The 23,580-nt window shown below is 38.8% G+C and overlaps 1 protein-coding gene across 4 annotated transcripts in view; it reads left to right on the top strand.

Annotated features, from left to right (window-relative positions):
- Nucleotides 1-23,580, top strand: part of LOC135707999 (protein Fe65 homolog) — a 358,036-nt gene that overhangs the window by 154,388 nt on the left and 180,068 nt on the right. For all 4 annotated transcript variants that reach the window (XM_065229931.1, XM_065229933.1, XM_065229932.1 and 1 more), the window contains exon 3: nucleotides 15,633-15,687. The gene's annotated coding sequence lies outside the window, so the exon portion shown is untranslated. The remainder of the gene's footprint in view (nucleotides 1-15,632; nucleotides 15,688-23,580) is intronic.

The following is a 23,580-nucleotide window of genomic DNA, read 5'->3' on the forward strand; positions in this document are numbered from 1 at the left end:
ATTAACCCACCCAGCATTCATACTAAATTTTCCATTTCGCTTTTACTGCCATCGAAATTCGCATCCATCACACGTTATGCAACCGCTACCACTCTTGGCACTATTTCCACTCCAATATTATCTAATTTTTGTATGCAAATATAGAAACGAGAGCAAGTACTGACACTCTGGATGGATCTGGTAGCAGGTTTCAGACAAACTCACTGGGAGATAAGACAGGGGGAAAGTGCACCGCCGTATAACTGAATTATGTGCGCTAACATAAAAAATGCATCACATCCCCTGTACCGACTTTCGGACGTACGACTGTAAAGAATCGTATGTTCCCAGTTTTGGTTCGGTTATCAAGGCTACGAACAGTCGGTCGTGGCAGCTATGTACAGTTGCAAAGTTTCTCAGTCAGATATTATTAGTTGGAACGGCATCATCTGTGCTTCGAGTCACGTTCTCAATCAACGGACGAACTGACAGACAGCCAGGCAAACAGACCCGGCAAGCATGGCAGAGCAACGCAAAGTATTACTTGGTTTGTCCCATCCTATCGCTTGCGACCTACAACGGGACGAAAATTCTGCGAATATGATTACTTCTGCAAATAGTGGCCTCATGCATCAACAAATCATTCTTTCTCTTTTGGCTTCTCTTTAACCAAAAATATTTAAAATATCCTGCAAGAAAATCAGCTTGCGGAAAGACCGACGGAGTGTGGGAAGGTGGGTACAAATTTATTTCATAATTCCCATAATAACTCTGCTCAGCAAAGTTCACCTTTTATTCGTTGTCCTTTTGCCTTGATTTGCACCATCACATGGATTTTCCATTCTGGGAACGAATCGTGTGCAGCTCTTGGGTGGATCGCCGTCATTACCAACGTCTAGAGTGTTTTTCAGTTTTACTTCTCGTTCGTTTTCGGGCGAAAAAGTTTGATTGTACATATTTATGGCGCTAAGAAGCTTACTCAGTATCAAGCAATAAATCAAAATCGGATAAGTTAACGAAAAGTGCCTCAAACGAAGGAGTGGAAAATTACCATGAAAATGGTTAAATTTATGAAGGACGTATTCAAAAATTTTATTACAAAATGACCAGTTTTGCTTCCTCTTCTAGAGGTAATTGAATCTGAATGCCACTTACCGAGTGCAACAACGAGTAGTGCACTTTTAACGAGCGGAAAATAGCTCCACTTAAGGTTTTCCGCTAATGCATTTTGCCAATCATTCAATCAATTACTCTTTCACGCCCATTCAGGGGCCTTCTTCCTGCGCTGGTTTTAGAGTGCTCTCGACTCTGTGGCCACTTGCCAAGTTTTATACCTGGTTTATTTTTTGCCCAAAGGTAAATCGTGAGTTCATCTCATCGGAGTCAACTTAAATGCAATTGAATTACCATCCCAATATGAACTATAGGTTTTCTTGGTTACCGTATATGATGGTACGTTCCTTATGGATTGTAAGCCAACCAAAAATGATAGTGATATGGATGTATGGAGTATATGTATAGTGAGCTCAGTCCGCATCTTGCTCTTTTGCCGTGCGGATCTATTTGCTTTTTGCTGAAAGAAGTGTTACTACCTAAAGCTACAACAAATTTAAACAGCACTTTTCAGTGCTCAATATACCTGGAAATGTCCTATCTTGCTCTACTCTTATTCCTCTTCGATTCTTGTTTGAACCCTACCCGAGGTAATCCGGCTTGGACATCGGTTTGAAAAATTCCTTTTCGATCCTTTAGATTCTTATAGTAATCTGCTTGGAAGTCGATTTTGATAAAAGATCTACTGCCGCGCCATGGCGCCTAAGCGCAAAAAGGGCAATCTCTTGATCCCCTTTCAGATTAAATTAATTTGAGCAATCAATTTGATTTGCTCACGGATGATGAGACTGATCCATTACCCAGGAACAATTCAAGTAAACTTTCCCGGCTTAATGCCAGGAAGAAAAAGATTCCCCCTATTATGATAACCACTTCCGATTTCCATGCTCTTCGCACGGAACTTTTGAACTTCGTGAAATTCAAGTTTTCACTGCAAATTGGCCGTCGGGGTAAATGCCGTCTATTGGCTGAAACCTTAGACGGTTTCAAACGTCTTCTCAAGTATCTTACTGAGAAGCAGCACCAACTTTTTACTAATGACACCAAAACTGAACGTGTGTTCAAGGTTGTCATGAAAGGACTGCCCAGTGGTGAATCCCTGGATCAGATCAAAGATGAACTGGCAAAATCACTTGGAGTTGTGCCATTCCAAGTAATCAAAATGAAAATGAAATCCCGTCCTGACGATTCGCGTAACGGGATTTCTAATAATTTTTATTTAGTTCACTTCAAGTCTTGTGATTCATGATTCTAACGGAAATTTTTATTATTTTGACTTAGGTAGCATTACTGCTCCTAAAATGGAGTTTTTACATAAATCATTAATTAACATGATTGCTGACTCCATGTTTGATGATATTCAAACTGGAGTAAAATTTGCGAACTATATCTTCGAACTATAACTTTGAAATTCAGTAATGGATTTTAAAGCATTAAATATTTTAAATTGGAATGCTCGATCTCTTAGAGATAATGAAGACGAGCTATTTAACTTTTTGAGAGTTCATAACGCGCATATTGCCGTTATAACTGAAAAGTTCCTTAACCCTGACCATAAAGCTAAAAGGGACGCAATTTATTTCATTTATAGAAATGATCGGCTTGATGCAGCCTGTGGTGGCCTTGCCATCATTGTTCATAGACGAATCAAATGTAAAATTCTTGCTTATTTTGAAACCAAAGTTTTTGAAACTTTGGGAGTTTCTGTTGAAACAAAAGTTGGACAACATACGTTTAAAGCTGCCTATTTGCCATTCCAATGCATAGGCCAGGAAAATGATTTTCTCAAAGGTGACCTACAGAAACTTACCCGTCATAGCTCTAAATTCTTCATTATTGGTTATTTTAATGCAAAACACCGCTCATGGAATAATGCTCAAAGCAATTCCAATGGTAATATTCTTTTTGATGGTTGTTCTGCAGGTTCAATATCCAAACAGCCCAACATGCTTTTCTTCAGCAAGAAATCACTCAACTATTGATTTGGTCTTAACTGATTCATGTCAAATTTATAGCAAATTGGTTACCTATGCTAACTTCGGTTCTGATCACCTTCCAGTAGCTTTTGAAATATCCTATTAAATAATTTCTAATATCAAAAGCTCTACTTTCAATTACCACAGAGCTGATAGGGAGCAATATTGAACATTTATGGAATATAACTTCGATCCAAATATTCCTTTGAAAACCAAAGATGAAATTAATTATGCTGTTGAAGGAAGAGCTGCCTCAGTACCAAAAAACGAGGTTGAATTAGATTCTATTATAATAGACGACGATCTTCAGCTCTTGATCCGTCTGAAAAATGTCAGTAAGAGCGATCCTGCCATGAAAGTGATCTTGCGGGATTTGCAAAAATAAATTAAAAAGCGATTCTCTGTCCTGTGGAACAAAACTTTTGAAAATAATGTTTCTAAATTAGATCCGAGTTCTAAACCCTTTAAGAAGCTCACGAATTTTTTGAAGAAAACCTCGATAACCTATTCCAGTGCTTAAAGAAGGTGGTAAAATTTTGAACACAAATTCGAAAAAAAGCTCAGAAACATGCTAAGCAATTCGAGAATTCCCATAATATCAGTTTTAATCTTACTAGTCCTATTGAGAATCAGGTTGCTCGGAACTATCTGAATATTTTCTCTCGGGAAAATATTTTTAATGATTCCTGGGGGACTGATTTTGACGAAGTAAGATCTATAACTAAAAAGTTTCATAATATAAAGCTCCATGTGATGCTGGAATTTTCTATATCCTCTTAAAAACTCCCAGTACAATGTCTTTCTTGGTAAAACTATTTAACAGATGTTTCCATTTGGCATACTTTCCTGATAAATGAAAAAATGCAAAAGTTGTTCCAATTTTGAAGCGGGATAAAGATCCTGTTGAAGCTTCTTATCAATAAGTTTGCTTTCTTAAATAAGTAAACTTTATGAAAAAATAATTTTAAATAGAATGATATTACGAATTTAATTTTTGCAGATAAGCAGTTTGGATTTCGGCATGGGCATTCAACTACTCATCAACTCTTAAGCAGTGTTGGAAAAGTTCGAGATATTTCACGAAGTTCACCAAGGGAAAAGTTCGCGAGTCATAGGGAACTTTGATGAACTTTTCCATCACTGGTCTTAAGAACTACAAATTTATTACGTGCAAAGCAATCTGAAGGCTGTTCGACTGGAGTTGCTCTTCTAGACATAGAAAAAGCATTTGACAGTGTTTGGCATGAAGGTTTGATTGTGAAATTGAAAAAGTTTAATTTTTGACTCTATGTTATGAAATAAGTTCAAAATTATTTAACTGACAGAACTCTGCAGGTAAATTAGCAAAACTCCAAATCTGATCGACTACCTGTTAGAGCTGGAGTTCCTCAAGGCAGCATTATTTAGCCTATATTGTATAAAATTATCACTTTGGACCTCCCTTATTTGCCTTAGGGTTACCACCAATCTTTGTTCGCTGATGACACAGACATTTTCGGTGTGTTTTTTGCAGAGATTGGAGCTTCCTTTTTAAAACCTAGGAGAAGTCATATTGTCACTAGGAACGGAGTACCAATTTCTTGGTCAAGTCAAGTGAAATATAATGGATTAGTTCTTGACCAATAAATTAACATTTAAAGACCAAATTGAGGACATTCAAATATATTAAAAATATAAAATGTTTGTTTCCTCTTATAAACAGGAAATCCAACCTTGGCCTGAAGAATAAACTTCTGATATTTAAACATGTTTTCAGACTGGCCTTGCTTTATACTGTACCAATATGGTGTTGTTGTTGCACTTCTAGAAAAAAAAACACTACATTGGATTCAGAACAAAGTTCTGAAGATGATTTTGAAGTTGCCTCCCTGGTACAATACTACCGAGGTATGTACATATAATGGATCACATCATTCGAGCAGTTTAAAATGACGTTTCCTACCTCTCGAACGTTAACGTGGAACTATATTTTGAAATTTTTTCTTCTAGAATCTCGAGAAAATAGGGTCTTATTTGTAATATACTTGAAAAATCTGGAACTTATTGTTTCACTTCTACTAAATCGCTGGTAGAAGATCGTCACAAAACTGCTCAAAAATAAGATTAATTTCAAATGTTGTGACTTTAGAACAAATGTCCATCAAAATAATTAATAATTTCGGACAAAAATCGTTGCAATCCTCAATTGCAATGATTAATTCCCTTTATACTTCGATAAGATTTAGTTTTGGATTTTAGTTTAAAGATGTTTATTGTTATTCTAATATGCAGGTTTAGAAAATCTGTTTAAAACACTGAATATCCAAGGCAGGAATAATGTAAAAAATCACATAGACATTTATCATAACAATTAAGGCTGGTAAGTTTCTATGGTAGCTGGAGCACCTAGGTTAAAATGAAAAGTAATTTTGCTTTTGGAACAAATAAAGAGTAAAAAAACGAAGTCATGAATTTTTGGAATGATGAAGATTTAATATGAAGAATCAAATCATCAAATCTGTTTTCTTTACCTGGCCATAACAATGCTATAATAAATTTTCTCATGTAATAAGTATCTCGCACTATCTGGTATTACGAATGTATATCGACTCCCGAGAGGAGCCTGTGGATGTTTTTAAAAGTTTCAACAACCATTTCGGGTAAATTTTTTGAGAAGTTACACTTTTCATCAAAGTCGTTGGTAAGCTTTCCGCATAATTCTGAAAAGCGCTTAGCGATACTTGCTGTCGGTTTTATATGATCGAGTTTACTGCAGTCCCAGTAACAATTTTTGGATAAACATCCAATCGATTCTTTAATCTACTTCATTTGGTTCAACCAATTTGAATGCGTTCAAAGTAGCCCTCCACGACGGTACCGTTGAAACGTTACTCACAAGTTTAGTCTTGATTGCTGTAATTATTGTATTTAACCGCGGAAAGACCGAGGTTCCGAGGTGGTATGTCACTGAGAACGAAAGTACGGCTAAAATCCGTCGATACCCTATTTATCGAACGTCTCTACTGCAGACAAAACAGCCAATTCGTTGCATTTCGATCAAATGCCGCATGCATCAATTTCCAATCCATAAAATCTACCGGATTATCCTATCCGTACAGCTGATTGACGTATGTTACCGTCAACCGGAATACGCCCTGTCCTGCATGACAAGAAACCCGGCAACAAGCAACGATGCAACAGTAAAAGCTTCCACCACAATAAGTGGATACATAGAGTGCAAAACCGCAAACTGTGCAAACTCCGAAATAATCGAAAGCCCTTCCTTTGTTTTGCAATACACAATCGTTTCATTTGCTGCTGTATGTACACGCTATTTCAAAACTACCCAAATTTGAGTAGAATCCTCCCAGATCCGTCAAAACTGAACCTACCCAAAAATGGGTAAACTGTGTTGGGAGTGACAAGTTGACAAATGGACAACGTCGATCGGATTGATGTCAATGTTGTTCATTTGTCAACTTGTCACTCCCAACACAGTTTACCCATTTTTGGGTAGGTTCAGTTTTGAAGGATCTTGGTGGATCCTACCCAAATTTGGATGGTTTTGAAATAGCGTGTATTCCTCCATCCGTCGTCCGATGAAGTCGTTTTCAATGTCGACGTCATCACATATGTCCACCCCTGTGCACTGCACGTGCAAGCTAGCCTGGAAACAACGGCACTAGCAAATATTTTTTCCTCCTTCCTCTCATTGGAAAACGAGTATCGATCGTTTTCCAGTTTGGCATTTCCACCTTAATGCTGCCAATCCGGTCAGCAACGACTGGCACTACATGGTTGGAAGAGGAGTGCATTGATTTTGCATTTTCAACTGATACTGATATACCATAATCACGGGGTTTTATATCGATGTAATCATTTCTTGATTTTCCCAAATTAACTCAATCACAGCTGGTGCTGTTCGGGATACAAGTGGGTTGTACTCGATGCTAAGCTTACTCGAGCTTGGACAGATGCTGAGCTGCCTGTTTGACATTGAATGAGACGGTTTGTAAACAGTGCGAGATGTGTCGGTTGAATTTGCAATAAAATAATTTACCAAACAGCTTTTGTCTTTGAAGATTATGGTTCTCTTTATGTAATATCGTCAGTCGACTTCTAATGAATAGGTACTGATTGCTCATTATGTCATTTTAGAGCTTTATTACCAGCCGACACTTTTTATGAGCCTGGTAGTGTACAACAGGAAATTCAATTAATTAGTCACACACATTATGGCATTTCCTTCAACAGACAATAATCACCGCCAGCGTTTCTCGATCTATGGGTCATGACCTACCGTGCGTTGACAACTTGGTCATGTTTTTAAAATATCGAGCAACATTTATGTGTATTTATAGTATTGTCGAATTTTCTTCAAACTTCAGGGAATAAACTACAACATTATGGTTAGTTTCATTGCTTTATTGGATTTCCACTCCATAACCGAATGCCACCTTGCCCTTGACACCACTCATAAGGTTTTGGGCAATGGTGAGGCGGCTTTTATTTGATTCTTTTACTCACTGTTTCTTCAAAGACAGCTCGTTCTCCAAAACCTTAGGTATTTTACGAAGTCTGACCATCATGATGGCCCAAAACATCTCAATCGGGCGAAGTTCCGGTGATTTCGGTGGGTTTACGTCTTTTAGTACAAAACCAACATTGTTGTCTCTGTACCAGTCTACCACCAGACGCGCGTAGCGGCAGGATGCCAAATCAGGCCAAAACAGCGTCTCGCCTCCGTGAGACCGCAGAAATTGTAAGAGGCGCTTCTGAAGGCACTCATCCCGGTAGATTTTCCCGTTGATGGTACCCGTCGTGATGTATGGCTAGTTCATCTTGCCATACCCAAATTAACTCAATCACAGCTGGTGCTTTTCGGGATACAAGTAGGTTGTACTGGATGCTAAGCTTACTCGAGCTTCCTGGCCTTCAACGGGTCAGCTGTCTTCAGTTTTCTTTCGCAACCTGCCCGCTCTGGGTCGTCTGGGTCTCCTTAAATGACTTCACCACCCGGTAAATCGTCGAATAATGGACTACCAGGTGTTTCCCGATCCATCTGTGCGACGCAGTCGAAGTTTCCACGATGGCGGATCTGTTCATGCGAAGATTTCACTCTTACCTAGTTTCAATCAAAATTTACCCACACTGTAAAAAGTTACGAACTAATAAATGTGTCTCACTTTTTTTCGAGTAAGAGAAACGCTCCTATAGTGGCGGTTCGTTAGAAGCGTTAGGATCCTATAGTTGTGCATGGAGACTCAATACACAACTATAGGAACCTAACGCTTCATGACATTGGAACTCCCCGTTTGCTGCCCTGTTTGTTTGTGGGAACTAATATTTGTGCTCTTGAAATTTCGAGGCGATAGAAGAGTCAAACAGAAATAAGATTTCCACAACGATTCACCTTATGAGATTCCCAATTGACATTGTAAGTTTCATCGATGTTTTGAAGCAAGCCCCAATCATGGTCTACAGAACCCTCATATAACCAAAATAGTTACTTTTTTTTTTCTTTGGTTTGTTTTTTCCGTCGATCTTGTTTTCCGTGCTGAGCACCAATGCTACCGACGTGCCAGGAAGGCAGCTCCCACACCTGGACCCTACCTATCGACCCATCAACTCATGAACCGGGGACCAACGGCTTTACTTCCCATCCGAAGGAAGGCGTGATCAGAGATGTTATGCCTCAGAACATCCCGGCGGTGCTGACTGGGATTGAACCCAGGCCTGCTGGGGTGAGAGGTAATCACGCTTACCACTACACCACCGGCGCCGTTGAAAATAGTTACTTGGTTGTATCATTTTTTGAGAATTGTCGTTCTAGGGGGTAGGATAAATGCTCCTATAGTTGCGGTACGTTAGAAGCGTTAGGTTCATATAGTTGTGTATTGAGTTTCCATGCACAACTATAGGAACCTAACGCTTCTAACGTACCGCAACTATAGGAGTGTTTCCCCTATTTAGTTTTCAAGATTATTGGACGATTATTATCTAGGGCGTTTTAAAAAGCCAGTTCAGAGTATATTTGCGATTTCAGACCATTTTTTACATGGGAGAACATTGCATTCTCTTCGACTCTGTCGTCTTTGAAAACCTGCCGCGTAAAGCATTTCTTATTTCACAGCAAACGATTGATTTCACCGACGATTCAAGCGCCGGTTTTTTTTTGCAGCTGTATGGCTTGTTGTTCATTGTTAGTCCGTTTTCCTTATTGGACGACATCTCCTCCTCTGAATCCGTTATGTCCAAATTTTGAACGGTTCCACAGAAACCGGGAGGGGCTCTCTTTTCAAATAGCAGATTATGATAGTATTTGAACCATTATACTCATGTACACACTTAGTTTTTTCTACCGAGCCCGGCTGTGCAAATCTCGGCAAAAACAAGTTTCACTGAGATCTCAGCAAAAGTGACATTTGATTGCTTAGTATCGGATAATGTTTAGCTGAATCTCAGCAAACAAATAAAATGTTTGCTGAGATCTCAATAGAACTTTTTTTTGCCAAGATTTGCAAAGCCGAGCTCGGTAGGAAAAAAAATAAGTGTGTACATACCGGAATTCCGTTCCTCATCGGAACTTCCATCGGAATTAGCGTACGTCTGAATCAACTCCAACCCGGACATCTCGAATCGTCTGCTGAATTGTTAGAATAACAACACAACACGCACGGGGAATTTCCGCCGTCGTCGTAAAAGGCCATGGGACTGACTTGCGATAATTCTGGCAATTTATCGCGAAAATAATTGCATATGAGTCCCACTACATACTTTTGACCAACATTGAATAAAATTTCTAGAATTTTCCACACAGCAAGATAGAAAATGATTTAATATTTTTGGTTTAAAACGTCAACACTACATATCAAGTGTTGAAATATTCAACCGCTGATTTTCAGGAAAACGCAAACCCGACTTGTGATGAGCGGCAGTATTCTGCGCAACGAGTGACGTGGGGTGACCAAGTCCATGGCAAGGTGACACTTAACCTTAGTTTCACGTACCCACTTGCAAATAGCAGATGTCGCCACACAACGTAAACAAAGGGATTGTCCTTCACAACTGCAATGGTATTTCTCAACTTTTTGTTTCACCATGTGTGGATGACAAACAGCAGGCAAGAATGCCATATGAAAAGAGCGAATTTATGATTTTCGTGGTGAAATGAAATAAATCCAAACGAATTGAAACTGATTGATGGAGGTTCATTTTCTTAAGTGGACCCTACACGATTGCTTTTATTGACAATAATTGTATTGTATCGGTATTGACAACATTTCTGCATTCACATCATCAATATTATTGTCAATAATTCCCCTTCGCGTCAATATATTGATAGGTGTGGGGTTTGCTTTAGTAAATCAAATGGCAATATAATACTTTGCTGTCTTATATTTTATTTTGCTCTTAAATATAATAAGGGTTCAGATTAATTTTTTTGATCATAGCTGTGCGATAAAGGTTTGCCATGAACCGTATGAATAAAAAGAGTTTACTTTCATGTATTACTATGCTCTTGTGTTCCTGTGCGTTCTTCTGATATGCCACACCACAAAAATTTCAACGTTGGGAAATTTTCTGAACGGCTTGGAAATAGCATCCTATAAGCATCTGCAGCATACATCAACATATTTGTTTTGTAACTATCAGGACATATTTTAGAGCAGAAGGCAGTAAACAATCATCACAATATATTGATAAAATTTTGCATCGATTTTTATTTAAAACTCCGGGTTGAGGAATATGCCAAACACTTTGGAGTCATTATGAATTCCATCCGCAAGAACTTCAAAATTGATTTTATTTCGCAGTGAGTAGCTGGGTGAAGACGAACATTTTATAAATCCATTTAAAATTAAAGAATAAAATAAAATTAAATTATCTAAATCTAAATAAACGGTCCCACAAAAAATATTCATAATGAGCTTCTAAAACGAATAAATATAAGTGATTGCCTTTTGTTACACACGTCCGTATCATTAACGTTATTCCTCACCAAGCCTCAAGAAACAGATGAGTCCATAAGTTTGTATGTTCTATTATCTAGTTACACAGTTATGGGAATAGTGACAATGCCAACTCAAATACCATGAAGAACTCTGGAAAATGTAGTGATCATATAAGTGAAGTGGTTGTGAATCAGAATTTTCTAAAATATCAGCAAAATGCAGTTTTGACGAATGGTCGTAGAACTGTTTTCGCAAAAAATTGAAAATTTACATTCAAAGTGTTTTTTTATGTTACTTCATACGCGAAGTTAACGATTTTCAGAGTTGGTTGGAAATGCTAACATGAAGCTTTAGTGTGATGATTTATTAGCTAGAGAATGATCTTTAGAAGAATGTAGGTGGATAGTTCCGTTAGAGTACGGCAGTATGAAAATTGAATAGAAGTTGAAAATGAGCGAAGGGCCATTAAAGCGACAGTTTTCAAGATGACGCACATTTTTGCCTAGCCCGTACGATGTACGCGGGGACTTGAAGTATGTCTCCAAGTCCACAGGCAAAAATGTGCGTCATCTTGAAAACTGTCGCTTTAATGGCCCTTCGCTCATTTTCAACTTCTATTCAATTTTCATACTGCCGTACTCTAACGGAACTATCCACCTACATTCTTCTAAAGATCATTCTCTAGCTAATAAATCATCACACTAAAGCTTCATGTTAGCATTTCCAACCAACTTTGAAAATTTAATCAAATTGAACAATATATCACATATCAGGCATAACATTTGATAACGTCACAAAAGCATTTGTAAACAAACTTTCTAAGGCCCTTTACTCGCGAACTAAAGTACGCCCATGCAAACCAATACCACTTTCGGAAAGGTGATAGTTGTCCCTATCCGATGATATTGTTGGTTTGCGTGGGCATACTTTGGTTCACGTGTAAAGGGCCTTATAAAGTTTGTATACAAATGCTTTTGTGTCGTTATCAAATGTTATGCCTGATATTTCGCTTAAATGCATTTAAGACCTTCAACAGACGTACACAGTACGCCGTTGTACCTCCGGTTGGAAACTAAAGATTTAAAATTGGATCCCTACTTTACTAGCCTATTGGTCCCAAGCAAATCGATTAACGTAACCCATTCTAGTCGAAATTCTGCAGTTGTACTATAGAGGTATCTCTAATCGATTCACCCCTCGAAACATAGGAAAAACTAATAACCCCTCATTTTATCTGTCAAATTTTCATAGCGAATCAAAACAAACATTGCGTAGTACTAGAATTTCGACTAGAATGGGGTACGTTAATCGTTTGCTTGCGACCAATAGGCTAGTCAAGTAGTGAGCCAATTTAAAATCGTTAGTTTCGTATTGATTGTTGGTACCAGAGCTGAGTCAAAAAGTTGAGCACGTTTCTTCGGGATCTGCTGGACTTAGAGATACCTCTATGGTACGACTGCTGAATTTCAACTGTAATGCGATAAGTTGATAGATTTGCTTGGGACCAATAGTCTAGTCAAGTAGTGAGCCAATGGATCAATGAAAATACTGAGGTTTTGACATAAGTATGCTGTGGCTACCACAGTATTTTACATTTGATCGTCCACATATAGTAGCTTCAAAAGCATGCGGTGGTGGGTTTAAAACTTGACCATCTAAAATGATCAATTTAAAATCGTTAGTTTCCACCGGTTGATTGTTCTCTTTAAGCTTGTACCTCAAATTATACATTTTGTAGTACTTCATCTGCGTATAACTAGTACGCTCTTAAGGGAGTATTCCCAATCTTTTGCCTTTTTTCGGCCTGTTTTTCAATTAATTTTTTTTCAAGGAAAATGAATAGTAATGCGCCTAACTCTTTGGGATTCTTGTTTATTGAACATTAAAGTTTACAAATAAATTTTTATCGACATAAAAAAGACATTATTGACGTCACAAAATGGCGGCAAACAGACCCCTGTTCGCCGCAAACGCCTGGACGGGCGAAGACTTTTCTCTGGAACGGCTTCATCTGAAACAGATTTCGTGATGAAATTAATAATCTGCATAAGATTCTCTGGAGCTTCTCCCGTTGGCAGCAAAAAATCTTGCAAATTAACAAAATGGCGGCCATATGAAAAAACAGGCGATTTTTAGCCCGCTTTTTTGCAGCTTTAAGGTGCTTCAAACAATGTTAAATGTTAATATTTTTGGCTGAAAGTGGGAGAAGCTCCGAAGAATTTAATAAGGAACAAAATGCGTAAAGATTCAAGTCAATATCTCTTATAGTTTCTGAGAAAAATCTTCGCCCGATAAAAAAATGTGGTTTCGAGAAAAACGCGTTTAAAGTTTTGACTATAGTTAAAACCATTTTGGGGGTTCTTACCATTAGTCAGCTATGCCTGGACACCGAATTCGCTGATCGGAAAACGGCTTGGGGGGATGAAAGTATATAGTCTAAAGTACAAAAAAACGTGAAAAAAAAAATTTGATTTTTTGAAAAAAAACAAGATCAGGAATACCCCCTTAATAGCTGCAAAACCATTCTTCTTTGTTCATCATCGACGATAATAGCAATATGATCAATTCTCATTTGTTCCAATAAATTCGATGACAATCATATAATTTAGTTTCACAAATCATATGTTAAGCTGTTGGTTCTGTACTTCTCAAATACATACGTTACACCAAATAAAAAAAAGTTTCATAAACCGATTATGTATTGTGCATACTACTGAGAATTTAAACATTTCTTGCTGGAGTTCCTATGTCGCTAATGGTAATTTTTACGTCGGACGTCGCATGTCCGTTTTGGTTGGCACGCGACAATAAGATGAATTTTTAACATTAATTTTATTTCCTGTACATCATTTCCAAATTCGCTCTATTCAGATAACACTTCTGAAATTTGTGAGTTTGACAGAACCACGAGCACCAAATTGTCGGGGTACACTCATAGAGGTAACTCTAAGACCACTGGGTCCCGAAGAAAATCATTATTATGTTTGGCTCACTCAGTACCAGAACAACGGTCCCAAGCAGTCCCAAGCTATTTCACTCACCCCTGCATGTTCTGCATGAATCCACACACCCCTGATGTTATCTGTCAAACTTTCATAGCGAATCAAAACAAACATAGTGTAGTAATAGAATTTCAACTAGAATAGGGTACGTTAATCGTTTGCTTGGGACCAATAGGCTACTAAAGTGGTGAGCCAATTTAAAATCGTTAGTTTCGTATTGATTGTTGGTACACTGGTAATATACTAGAGCTGTCATGTTGCCCCCGAGTTGGGAGAGATTATCTGCCACTAGTTAGACGAAGTTATCTCTAACGGATAATTTTATATGGATAGCTGTCATAATGACTTTTTGTAGCACTGCAAAAACTTTTTCTGTTCGCCACGATTGTGATGATGAATTTTTCATATTTGATTTAACAGTGGATTCAATAAAAATAGTAGTCTACAAAGGGGTTTGAGCCTCGCGCGCGTATTACAGATATTTTTTTTTTCTTTGATTTGTTTTCCGTCGATCTTGTTTTCCGTGCTAAGCACCAATGCTACCGACGCCAGGGAGGCAGCTCCCACACCTGGACCCTACCTATCGACCCATCAACTCATGAACCGGGGACCAACGGCTTTACTTCCCTTCCGAAGGATCAGAAATGTTATGCCTCAGAACATCCCGGCGGTGCCGACTGGGATTGAACCCAGGCCTGCTGGGGTGAGAGGTTATCACACTTACCACTACACCACCGAGGCCGCTCCCGTATTACGGATATAGAGGACTGAATTTAACATTTGATAATAAAAAAAATGCAATTTTGAAATTCAAAATTGAAAATCAGGAAACGGACTAAAATTGGAAGATAACTTGAGATAGTAGTAAGTTTTCTGGCAAATGTTGGGGGTTCGTGAGCATTCCTGACATTGCTGAAAAATATGATAGCATCAGATTGCGGGGTTGATAGTGTAATTGGATGCTTTGTTGATTGTTCATTAACTCTTGATTGCTTGTAATACTTATGAATATTTTAGGTGGACAAAAAGGCGAACTAAGAGGTGGGCGCCTGAGATTTTCCACATTTATATCGCTGTGAAGCAACTGTAAACTCTAGAGGGAATTTATATCTGTAACTGTAACCAGTTCGATTGTGTTTGCTAACCTGGTTAAAATGTCATATTTAACTATCTTAGAGATAAATCTTCCAGCTCAAACCTTTGTAGGGGTAAGAGGTGGGACCATCATCATCATCAACAATAGTAGCCTCATGTGAAGTAAGTTTCCGTGAAAATCAAAAGTAGAATCACGTCACATGAGGTGATAATTGTTACATAACTAGAGATAGAGAATTTCCTCACCCCTCCTGTCGTGCAGAATAGGCCTCCTAAGTAAGCCCGTTATTTGTCCGCTAAACGCTCTTTTTGCATTATATGGTTCAAACTTTATATCAGCCGTACATTAGCTGTATATTGCAAAATAAGGCGATTATCGGGCTTGTAGGATGCTTGAAATGATATCTTGGTGATTAGTCACACTTAAAGCGAATATTCCAATTCAACTTTGCTATTATACTATTTCACTTTTCTTTCACGCGTAAAGTTTAAATGCGTCTTTCTAATGCTGGGTATTTTTTCTTTCATTGCAGGAATGAAATTCGATTCAATGTTATTGAACGTTCTTTGACGAAAATCTGGTAGATGGTAAGTATTATTGAACTCTACAACATTATTTTCCAACAATGATTCCCCTTTTCTATTCTATCGTTTTCACTTTAATGTTTAATCTTCTTGTGTATAAAGATAGTGTCATAGGTGTTTTTTTTTTTACATTTGTTGATTGTTTCAAATAATCAAAACCCTTTTAAAACTTATTCGAACGCACCTATTTGAACAGCGTAAACGAGTGGTTAGCTGCGTGATTCTCTGTTAACCATTTTCTAGAATATTACATACGCACCAGAGTTTCATTACCCTACCCATAAACATATGTGTGTGGAATGGTTTAAAACTGAAGATCTGGTATAAAAGCCCAGTGGCCGTGACGAATAAAAATTTTATTTCACTCTAATATATGAATAACAAAACACCGACGTACCTAATCGTGTCCTTGCTTTGCCTGAGAATGAAGCTGAGATAAAATGAAACAAAAATTGCGGGAAAAAAGAAATTACGACACTTATCGTGGTAGTGGCGGCCACGAGCATTTTTATGTCATGGTTATTTGTGTAGGTGGCTGAAAAACATTACAGAGGGAGGATAAAAACTTGTAGACTCTCTAAAGACGGCAGGAAATAAAAATCCGCAATGAATCCGCAAAAAAAGAACTGCTCTTTCTGCTCTCATTCTACCGACCATAATGGTTCATGAAAAGAGCTTGGGGCCTTCGTTAACTGAGTCAGTAGAGGCGCACGATTATACAGCATACCACGTTGGAAGTGGCGGGTTTACTTCTTGGACTGGTTGAAGATAGGGTATATAAATGCTTCGGCCTAATCGCCCATTTTGGGCCTATCGAGCAGAAAACATCATATATATACAAGATTTTGGCGTAAACAAGTCAATTAGGCGTTTGGTACGATACTTTAGTTCAAAAGCTACCGAACGAAGTCAATAAGAACGTGTGATATGAATGTCTGCACCCATTATTCTCAAAAAACAAAAGAAGCGGAGCGACCGAATCAATTGTTATCTTCATCCGAAAGGCCTAAGCAAATTCAATGGCGTTTCAATGCATTAGGCCGAGTTTAGAATCCATAGGCCGAGTTTGGGGTCAAGAAGTAGTGTTAGATTTTTAACAATATCTCAAATGTTGTGATACGTATGGGAATGAAAATAAATTTAGAAGGCATTTTCAGTAAAAACATTCTATTTTGTGATAACATTAGCTTGAAAATAGAGTCAAAGAGCGGGTTATGCTTAGTAGGCCCAAAATAAGATCTAAGTCCTTTTGACGGATTTAACATTTTCTAAACTTCTGCGGACAATGGGTCTGTAGAAGGAATCGGTTAAATTGTAAACAATAATAACTGCTTAAAGACTTTCACCTAACATCTTTGCTCGATGAAACCGGCGCCGGTGGTGTAGTGGTAAGCGTGACTGCTTTCTCACCCCAATGGGTCTGGGTTCAATCCCAGCCGAGGTCGGTGGGATTTTTCTGAGACATAAAAATCTCTGGTCACGTCTTCCTTCGGAAGGGAAGTAAAGCCGTTTGTCCCGGCCCATGTGTGTTTGAATGGATGCGATATCCTACGCAGGTGTGGAAGCTGCCTTCCTGCACATTCGATTGCCGTCAATGGATGGCAATCGATGTCCGTCGGTGATTGGCACTAGATTGCGGAACAGAGACCGACGTTAAATAAAGGAAAGAAAGAAGAAGATCTTTGCTCGATGGACACTACACGGGCGATGGGGTAATTTAAAATTGCAAAAAGTGGGGGGCTACCCAGTGAGTGAGTAAAATTTTCCTAGATTTCCCTCACAGATCGCGTCGTATTTATATGAGGAAAATCGATAAACATAATGTAATCCGTTTACGAATATTTTCATAGACTGAGTAAAACTTTCATAGATTTTTCTCATATTGTGGCGAACCAGCCTTTAAGAGGTTTTCATCTTAATTAAAAAGAAAAAAAAAAATCTCATATTCATGCTAATTTTTGAGGAAAATCGATGGACCCACTTATGAGTCGGCCGTGTATTTTTAGGGCAAGCTTAAACATCCAGATAGGTCGCTATTACCAAGACGTAAGAACGTGAAAAAGCTTGATAAGTGGAAGGTGTGATATCCATGTGCGAACTTGTTTCACTGTTGGCCGAAGGAAAACTTAATTGGAAAGTAACGGAACATAAATGCCCGCGACATAGGTCGTTTCCTTGATATTTATGTATCGATAAAGATTAAAATGACTCTCTGCAGATGTTTTTCTTGTTTGCTACGTTCCAACTGGGACTTGACGCCTACTCTCAACTTAGTTGTTGATTGAGAGCTTTCCAAGCCCGTACCATTTATGCATTGGTATTTTTGTGTAGCAAGAACAATCATATATACTCTATGTCCAGGGAAATTCCTAGTCCGGACCGGGAATCGAAATGCCTCCTGCAAAGTCATACTTTATAGCAGTGCCATTATCGACTGAGCTCAAGGAGGCCTCCTCTGCAGATGTGTTATGAGTTATTAAGCTGGGTTGAGAGGATTGACCCTCTAAATGTTTTCAATGCTGAGAAAATGACATAAAAGTGAAGTGTAATGCAGAGTTAGAATACTAATATTCGACCTAAATATTTTGTATAACTTTTTGAAAAAATAAATGGTTAAATGCCATCCTAATCTTTATGGATGTTAATTTATATGTAACTTATCTGACATAACGTTTGGTGTTTACCCGAGTAACCGGTCATTGCTTTTTTTTCCTTGATTTGTTTTCCGTCGATCTTATCTTCTGTACTGAGTACCAATACTACCGACGCCTGGGAGTCAGCTTCCACACTTGGACCCTACCTATCGACCCATCAACTTATGGACCGGGAACCAACGGCTTTACTTCCCTTCCGAAAGAAGGCGTGATCAAAGATTGTATGCCTCAGAAAATCCCGGCGGCGCGGACTGGGATTGAACCCAGCCCATTTGGGGTGAAGTAGTAGTTAAATGATGTTTATTCTTGTGTCGCTTGATTATTTTAGGTGCTAAAGTTAGAGCAAGTTTATATCTGTAGTTGTAACCTGTTGGATTTTTTTTAGTGAAAATCTGATTACGCTGTTTCTACTTAATTACCGTTAACATAAATCGTACAGCTAAAAGCTTTAGCTGCGTCGGTGGTGTAGTGGTAAGCGTGTAGTGCCTCTCACCCCAGCAGGCCTGGGTTCAATCCCAGTCGGCGCCGCTGGTATGTTCTGAGACATAACATCTCTGATCACGCCTTTCTTTGGAATGGAAGTAAAGCCGTTAGTCCCGGGTCTATGAGTTGATAGGTCGATAGGTAGGGTTCAGGTGTGGGAGCTGCCTCCCGGCATCCGTAGCATTGGTACTCAGTACGGAAAACAAATTTGACGGAAAACAAATCAAAGAAAAAAATAAATATGGCTTGTGATTTTCAATCAAATCTTAGTATGTACAATCTGGTGAATAAGTTTTTTTTCAAGATCAATATCAGCTGTCATCGGGGAAGGGAGGGATTGTTGCTACGATTTTCGTTATTAATAGCGATCGAGTATCCTTCTGCATCTACACGGTTGACATGGGAAGGGCGTTTTTTTAGTGATATCTGGAAGTGAAGTATATCGGGATGCACTTTGTAAAGTGATGCGATCTCTTCATGGGGTGTTTACATCCGTGCGAATGTGCTAGAGCTAGTGTACTAGCCAACTAGCACGAATTTCAGATGCTCCTGAAATCTCATGCTGTTAGACGCTGATGCCCTGTTTACAATATGCTGGCTATTTTTTTTGCAAAGTGCTAGTACACTAGCGCTAGCAAATCCGCACAGATGTAAACACCCCATAAAGCATGATTAGAAAATGCTGCAAGGATGCGTCCCTGTGAACTCAGTATATTAAAAGGGCTTGGGATTGAACCCACGATCTTCTGCTCACTAAGCAAAAATGGTCGCCACTTGGCCACCGAGCCCTCAAAACAGGCCGGATACAGGAAGCTGTTCAAATGAAATAATGTACACAAAAGCAGTCAACAATATTTCCGAATCCAGATCGAGCATACTTGATATTTTGGAGGGAAACACGATGGAGCTGTCGAACTGAAAAACTTAATATAAACCAGTGGTGGAAAAAATCAAGAAAATCCAAAATCAGGAACGGTCGAAAATCACTGCTGACCTTGAGATCAGCAAAATCACAAACAGAAAATCATGGCGGATTTTATCTTAGCTGATCTTGAGAGTAGCAAAATCACACAGCGGAAAATCAAGGCTGATATTATCTTAGCTGATCTTGAGAGTAGCAAAATCACACAGCAGAAAATCAAGGCTGATTTTGCGGTCACAGAAACCAAACGAAAAATCAAAAGATTGGAATAACAGTCAAAGTAAAAATCCGACATCCACCGCCATTTTGGAAATCAAGATGGCGAAACAAAATCCAATATGGCCGCCCCGGACAGGGAATATTCATCTAAACCCATGTAATATGGGTATCTACGGAATGGGCTCGATGAGGGGAAGCGAAAAATTGACATCCGCCACCATTTTGGAATCCAATATGGCGGACCAAAATCCAATATGGCGGCCCTCGGACTAGGAATATGCATTTAACCCATGCAATATGGGTATCTGCGGAATGGGCTCGTTGAGTGAAAGTGGAAAATTGACATCCGTCGCCATTTTGGAATCCAAGATGGCGAACCAAAATCCAATATGGTGGCCCCCGGACAGGGAATATGCATCTAAATTCATGCAATATGAGTATCTGCGAATAGGGCTTGATGAGTGGAAGTGGAAAATCGACATCCGTTGCCATTTTGGAATTCAAGATGGCGAACCCAAATGCAATATGGCGGCCCTCGAACAGGGAATATTCTTCTAAACCTATGCAATATGCGTATCTACGGAATGGGCTCGATGAGTGGAAGTGGAAAATTGAAATCTACCGCCATTTTGGAATCCAAGATGGCAGACCAAAATGCAATATGGAGGCCCCCGGACAGGGAATATACATCTAAACACATGCAATATGCGTATCTACGGAATGAGCTCGATGAGTGGAAAATTGACATCCGCCGTCATTTTGGAATCCAAGATGGCGGACCAAAATCCAATATGGTGGCCTCCGGACTAGGAATATGCATCTAAATCCATTCAACATGAGTATCTGCGAAAAGGGCTCGATGAGTGGAAGTGGAAAATCAACATCCATTGCATTTTGGAATTCAAGATGGCGGACCCAAATGCAATATGGCGGCCTCTGGATAGGGAATCTGCATCTTGGATTCCAAAATGGCGGCGGATGTCAATTTTCCACTTCCACTCATCGAGCCCATTCCGTAGATACGCATATAGCATGTGTTTAGATGCATATTCCCTGTCTGGGGGCCGCCATATTGCATTTGGGTCCGCCATCTTGAATTCCAAAATGCAATGGATGTTGATTTTCCACTTCCACTCATCGAGCCCTTTTCGCAGATACTCATATTGCATGGATTTAGATGCATATTCCTAGTCCGGAGGCCACCATATTGGATTTTGGTCCGCCATCTTGGATTCCAAAATGACGGCGGATGTCAATTTTCCACTTCCACTTAGCGAACCCATTCCGTAGATACGCAAATTGTATAGGATTAGAAGAATATTCCCTGTCCGGGGGCCACCATATTGCATTTGGGTCCGCCATCTTGAATTCCAAAATGGCAGCGGATGTCGATTTTCCACTTCCACTCATCGAGTCCTTTTCGCAGATACCCATATTGCATGGATTTAGATGTATATTTCCTATCCAGAGGCCGCCATATTGAATTTTGGTTCACCATCTTGAATTCCAAAATGGCGGCGGATATCAATTTTTCACTTCCACTCATCGAGCTCATTCCGCAGATACCCATATTGCATGGATTTAGATGCATATTCCCTGTCTAGGGGCCGCCATATTGGATTTTGGTCCACCATCTTGGATTTCAAAATTGCAGCGGATCTCAATTTTTCACTTCCACTCATCAAGCTCATTCCGTAGATACCCATATTGCATGGGTTTAGATGCAAATTCCCTATCCAGAGGCCACCATATTGGATTTTGGTCTGCCATATTGGATTCCAAAATGGCGGCGGATGTCGATTTTCCACTTCCACTCATCGAGCCCATTCCGCAGATACGCATATTGGATATTCCTAGTCCGAGGGCCGCCATATTGGATTTTGGTCCACCATATTGGATTACAAAATGGCGGCGGATGTCAATTATTCGCTTTCCCTCATCGAGCCCATTCCGTAGATACCCATATTGCATGGGTTTAGATGCATATTCCCTGTCCAGGGGCCGCCATATTGGATTTTGGTTAGCCATCTTGGATTTGTGCCAGACATCTAGGGTTGAAATCCACAATTTTAATTTCATCCGGAATGTTGACTTGAATTTCGGAACTGCCCAAACTCTAGAATATCACACATCTTCTAATCCTATGATTTTTGATGATTTTGATCTTGGTTGATATTGATGCTGGTTGATTTTGAGAATCGAAAATCACGGCTGATATTGGTCGAAAATCACGTGTGATTTTCGTGGTGATGATAGCTTGTGATATTGGTGCGTGTGATTTTAGGTGATCTTGATCTTGAAAGATTGCTGATTTTGATTTTCTGATCTTGATTTTAGCTAACACTGATATAAACAATCAGAGAATCTTTCGTTTTTAGTTTTTAAACGCAGATATAAAATATTTGGCACCACTATTAAAACATAATATATTCATGTTTGGGTCATTCTTAAAACACTCTACAATGTTAATTGGAGCTTTATTTGTTCTGAAGATATATATAAAAAAAAGAAGAAAGTAGTGCTTTCTGCAAAATCCCGAAAAATATAATGTATTATAATGCTTCCCTGGACCGAGGGGTGATCGTCCAAAAAATTAGGATTCATAAAACTTAGACTAAAACAAAACAACTCCTTCAAATTTGGTCTAAATCGGAAGAGGTCAATTTTGTATTTTTTTTCTCGGTCATTTGGCGCATCATATTTTTGATTGCTAGTGAATAATTGCCAAATAATGCTTGCCTTCGAACTTAATGTTTGGACTCAATATAAGGGACACTTAGGCCGACATTAGGGACATCAGAGAAAGCTAATGCCATTCGAAGTTTCCCGAAGAATGTGTTGAATGGATTACCGTATGCTGTCAATTTTGATCTCACAACTTGTGACAGTATGACCTTCTTACACTGAGGCAAATACACTAAAGAATTCCATAAGACATGCATCATAACAGGACAATTTGTATTTCAATAAAACAGTTATGAAGTCCATAAGCACGACTTGTGAATGATTATCGTACTAATCTAGATGTACCGTGCCGATTCAAATTTCTGACACATAAACTCGAATTTCGGACACTTTTAAAAGTTGATTATCTCGGTCGAATATGATCCACATGTCTTGTAAATTTTAAATTGTTTTGACTAGTGCCCTCCACGATCATCTAACATTATTACTTTGTTTCTAACTGGATGTAATATTTAATTAAAAATGAAAGTGTCCGAAATTTGAATCGTCCGAAATTTGAATCGTCCGAAATTTGAATCGGAACGGTATCTTATACGCGTTTAGACTGTCCGGTTTCTCAAACATTGATAGACGTGAGTGCAAATCAGGGACGCAATAATCTGAACGCTCAAGTTTCATGGTCAAACTTTTGATTTCCATAATAAATCCTTGTGGCTTAAAATCAGAAGTGGTTCTTATGAAATTCTTTAGTTTATTTGCCTCAGTGTATCGGGAAAAAGGTAAACAAATTTATGAAGATTTCAACATTTTTGCATAAACATCGATTTTAGAGCGAAAACAGGTAAAGGATTTTTCCGGAAAAAATAAAGCTATTAAGTGCACAAAATATTTATTTCGAATAAGGTTCTAATTTAGTGAAAATCAGCATATACC

This window comes from Ochlerotatus camptorhynchus, unplaced genomic scaffold (genome assembly GCF_037179485.1).
Source record: "Ochlerotatus camptorhynchus isolate MF236.1 unplaced genomic scaffold, CSIRO-AGI_Acam_v1.1 ptg000324l, whole genome shotgun sequence".
NCBI lineage: Eukaryota > Metazoa > Arthropoda > Insecta > Diptera > Culicidae > Ochlerotatus > Ochlerotatus camptorhynchus.